A 5,000-nucleotide genomic window follows, 5' to 3' on the forward strand; every position below is an offset into this window, starting at 1 on the left:
CCAGCATGGAACAACATCCAGTGCATCCTCTCCGCCACATTACACAATCCACACTATCACAACCAGACCAGGAGGTCCATGCGGAAAATACAATATCCCACCCTTTCGACATCCACCATTGCGCAGATCAGGCACCAACACCCACACATGTCCTATACAACGGTGCACCCAACATCACAATAGTACCTCCTGTCACAGCGCACAAACAATGACATGAGTCAAAGACACAGGTCTGACACAAGCATAGAATTGGAGCGCCGCCTCTAATAAGCCAAAGGTGCATCCTGACGTGACAAATCTGATCATGTCACAAGCATTCACTTACTATAATCACTATCAACGAACCTGCCGCCCCCGCCCCCTCCTACACCTTTCCTTACAACAACGTGTAACCTAACCTAACCTAACCTATGTTGTACCTTAACCTAACCTATGTTGTACCTTAACCTAACCTATGTTGTACCTTAACCTAACCTATGTTGTACCTTAACCTAACCTATGTTGTACCTTAACCTAACCTATGTTGTGCCTTAACCTAACCTATGTTGTGCCTTAACCTAACCTATGTTGTGCCTTAACCTAACCTATGTTGTGCCTTAACCTAACCTATGTTGTGCCTTAACCTAACCTATGTTGTGCCTTAACCTAACCTATGTTGTGCCTTAACCTAACCTATGTTGTGCCTTAACCTAACCTATGTTGTGCCTTAACCTAACCCATGTTGTGCCTTAACCTAACCCATGTTGTGCCTTAACCTAACCCATGTTGTGCCTTAACCTAACCCATGTTGTGCCTTAACCTAACCCATGTTGTGCCTTAACCTAACCCATGTTGTGCCTTAACCTAACCCATGTTGTGCCTTAACCTAACCCATGTTGTGCCTTAACCTAACCCATGTTGTGCCTTAACCTAACCCATGTTGTGCCTTAACCTAACCCATGTTGTGCCTTAACCTAACCCATGTTGTGCCTTAACCTAACCCATGTTGTGCCTTAACCTAACCCATGTTGTGCCTTAACCTAACCCATGTTGTGCCTTAACCTAACCCATGTTGTGCCTTAACCTAACCCATGTTGTGCCTTAACCTAACCTATGTTGTGCCTTAACCTAACCTATGTTGTGCCTTAACCTAACCCATGTTGTGCCTTAACCTAACCCATGTTGTGCCTTAACCTAACCCATGTTGTGCCTTAACCTAACCCATGTTGTGCCTTAACCTAACCCATGTTGTGCCTTAACCTAACCCATGTTGTGCCTTAACCTAACCCATGTTGTGCCTTAACCTAACCCATGTTGTGCCTTAACCTAACCCATGTTGTGCCTTAACCTAACCCATGTTGTGCCTTAACCTAACCCATGTTGTGCCTTAACCTAACCCATGTCGTGCCTTAACCTAACCCACGTCGTGCCTTAACCTAACCCACGTTGTCGCCTAACGTAACCCACGTTGTCGCCTAAACCTGCTCTGTAATTGTTATACGACTCGTTCAATTAGTGTAGTGTTGCCCACCCGCAACCCTCGCAATATAGTTCGCTACTCGCACTCCCCGCTCCCCTGTGTATCGCTTCATGTTAAACACCTTGCAAGTCTTGCTCACTTTCCACATGCTCCTGCTGTACACTGTAATGTGGATGGCAGCAGGACGTACATGCCGCCCCTCCCCACGTCCCCACCTTGCCCCCTGCCTTCGCAAGCTGGTTGGTGAGAACTTTGCATGTTCAATGCCCTCCGCATGCGACGTACTCAGGCTACGTTGTGGTGCGGCCTGTGTCAACTGTCCGCTAATGTCGTACGCGTAAACCACAATCTGTACTGCACATTCGTCCTTATGTACTGAATGATACATCGTGGCACATGTGTGACCGTACAACGACTGCGCCCAAAAACGGCGGACCATACAGTGCAAATATTGTGCACGCAGCTACGTGTCGTCTCCCTATGAGAGCTGGATTGCAGTGTGGTACGCCATAGAGACGTGTGGGAGGAACGGACGCCGTGGATGGCGATCAGCATGAGCTGTCTGTTGATGTATTCGGACCTAGTCGTCTCTCCTCACACACCGTGATGGCATGGTGCACCGCGTTCCATATCTGCGACATGCTACAGAGGCCGGTTGACAGTCGTTCGAGCAATGGACATCGCATACGTACGGGGGCCACCTTCCACGTATTGTCTAGGCGTGCACATTTTGTTGCGTGTATGTGGGCAGACGTAGTGTGGCGTGACACCTGACACAGGCATGCAATAATCGTGGAAGTTGCAAATGGCGATGGACGCCTGCGTTTTCTGGTGAAGTTACGCAAATGAACAAATGGTAACCTGTTGTGGTGCGGTTGTTCTCGCTAGGGGTGAATCGGTGATGGCGACGATAGGTTGAGGTACTAACCGGTTGTTCCAGCGATACCCACCATGCCGACGAAACTGAACGGCATCTGGGTGTGAAGCGATACGCGGCGGTGGCTGGGTGGGACCGTCCCCGGCCGGTGAGGGGGCGCCTCCCGGCGTGCTGGCCGCGCGGTGCGTGGGCGCACGCGCTACAGCCGGCTGGTGGGGGCGGCCAGTGGCAGGCGCGCCGGCCGACGGACGCGGCAGGCGTCGCAGCTGCGCGCCGGCGCACCCTGCGCGCGGCGCCGTGCGGCCAAAGTAGGTCCTCGCGGGCCCGGTGCGAAGCGCGGTGGACATCTTCAGTGTGCTGGTCCGATTGAGGACTGTGTGCGTTGAGGATGCGCTGCCGCCCGGCGCTCGGCGCCGCGACGCCGTCTGCTGCTCGGTCGCCCCAGCGGTTCTCGCTGGTGGTTTGTATCGCAGCTGTGCGGATGTGTTGGCGCGTGCGCTGTGCTGGGAGAGTTCGCTTCGGCACCCAAGTGGGGCTTTTGTCCTTCTGTGGCGCTGGCGTTGGAGCTGCCGGTCACCGTAGGTGGCGCGTGTTGTCTCCCGCCGGCAATGCCACGACAGCACGCTCCCGGGCCTCTGTCGGCAGCGGCAAGCTCAGTTGGGAGCACGGGTGGTCGCACCGAAAGCGTCTACTCGCCTAACTCCGGGCGATTGCGCCTCTCTCGAACCCGACCAAGTACTTGGGACGGCGCTGCGCGCCGCCGGGACCTGAGAGGGTTTCGAGGTGTATTGTGCAGGGGAGCTCAGCCTCCTCCTGTTTGCAGAATGATTGAGCGGACGCTTGCGTGTTCGCGCGGGCCCCCGGGACACACTCCCGGGCGGCCGGCTGCTCAGCTCTAGTTGACGCAGCTCCCTGGTTGATCCTGCCAGTAGTCATATGCTTGTCTCAAAGATTAAGCCATGCATGTCTCAGTACAAGCCGCATTAAGGTGAAACCGCGAATGGCTCATTAAATCAGTTATGGTTCCTTAGATCGTACCCACGTTACTTGGATAACTGTGGTAATTCTAGAGCTAATACATGCAAACAGAGTCCCGACCAGAGATGGAAGGGACGCTTTTATTAGATCAAAACCAATCGGTCGGCTCGTCCGGTCCGTTTGCCTTGGTGACTCTGAATAACTTTGGGCTGATCGCACGGTCCTCGTACCGGCGACGCATCTTTCAAATGTCTGCCTTATCAACTGTCGATGGTAGGTTCTGCGCCTACCATGGTTGTAACGGGTAACGGGGAATCAGGGTTCGATTCCGGAGAGGGAGCCTGAGAAACGGCTACCACATCCAAGGAAGGCAGCAGGCGCGCAAATTACCCACTCCCGGCACGGGGAGGTAGTGACGAAAAATAACGATACGGGACTCATCCGAGGCCCCGTAATCGGAATGAGTACACTTTAAATCCTTTAACGAGTATCTATTGGAGGGCAAGTCTGGTGCCAGCAGCCGCGGTAATTCCAGCTCCAATAGCGTATATTAAAGTTGTTGCGGTTAAAAAGCTCGTAGTTGGATTTGTGTCCCACGCTGTTGGTTCACCGCCCGTCGGTGTTTAACTGGCATGTATCGTGGGACGTCCTGCCGGTGGGGCGAGCCGAAGGCGTGCGACCGCCCCGTGCGTGCTCGTGCGTCCCGAGGCGGACCCCGTTGAAATCCTACCAGGGTGCTCTTTATTGAGTGTCTCGGTGGGCCGGCACGTTTACTTTGAACAAATTAGAGTGCTTAAAGCAGGCAAGCCCGCCTGAATACTGTGTGCATGGAATAATGGAATAGGACCTCGGTTCTATTTTGTTGGTTTTCGGAACCCGAGGTAATGATTAATAGGGACAGGCGGGGGCATTCGTATTGCGACGTTAGAGGTGAAATTCTTGGATCGTCGCAAGACGAACAGAAGCGAAAGCATTTGCCAAGTATGTTTTCATTAATCAAGAACGAAAGTTAGAGGTTCGAAGGCGATCAGATACCGCCCTAGTTCTAACCATAAACGATGCCAGCCAGCGATCCGCCGCAGTTCCTCCGATGACTCGGCGGGCAGCCTCCGGGAAACCAAAGCTTTTGGGTTCCGGGGGAAGTATGGTTGCAAAGCTGAAACTTAAAGGAATTGACGGAAGGGCACCACCAGGAGTGGAGCCTGCGACTTAATTTGACTCAACACGGGAAACCTCACCAGGCCCGGACACCGGAAGGATTGACAGATTGATAGCTCTTTCTTGATTCGGTGGGTGGTGGTGCATGGCCGTTCTTAGTTGGTGGAGCGATTTGTCTGGTTAATTCCGATAACGAACGAGACTCTAGCCTGCTAACTAGTCGCGTGACATCCTTCGTGCTGTCAGCGATTACTTTTCTTCTTAGAGGGACAGGCGGCTTCTAGCCGCACGAGATTGAGCAATAACAGGTCTGTGATGCCCTTAGATGTTCTGGGCCGCACGCGCGCTACACTGAAGGAATCAGCGTGTCTTCCTAGGCCGAAAGGTCGGGGTAACCCGCTGAACCTCCTTCGTGCTAGGGATTGGGGCTTGCAATTGTTCCCCATGAACGAGGAATTCCCAGTAAGCGCGAGTCATAAGCTCGCGTTGATTACGTCCCTGCCCTTTGTACACACCGCCCGTCGCTAC

The 5,000-nt window shown here is 53.2% G+C and overlaps 1 non-coding gene across 1 annotated transcript in view; it reads left to right on the plus strand.

The window, feature by feature from the left end:
• Positions 1-3,245: 3,245 nt before the first annotated feature.
• LOC124744495 overlaps positions 3,246-5,000 on the plus strand; it is a 1,909-nt gene continuing 154 nt past the window's right edge. Inside the window, exon 1 of the ribosomal RNA XR_007010791.1 lies at positions 3,246-5,000. This exon is cut by the window's right edge and continues 154 nt beyond it. This is a non-coding gene — a ribosomal RNA (small subunit ribosomal RNA).

The sequence above is a fragment of the Schistocerca piceifrons genome, unplaced genomic scaffold, assembly GCF_021461385.2.
Source record: "Schistocerca piceifrons isolate TAMUIC-IGC-003096 unplaced genomic scaffold, iqSchPice1.1 HiC_scaffold_295, whole genome shotgun sequence".
Taxonomy (NCBI): domain Eukaryota; kingdom Metazoa; phylum Arthropoda; class Insecta; order Orthoptera; family Acrididae; genus Schistocerca; species Schistocerca piceifrons.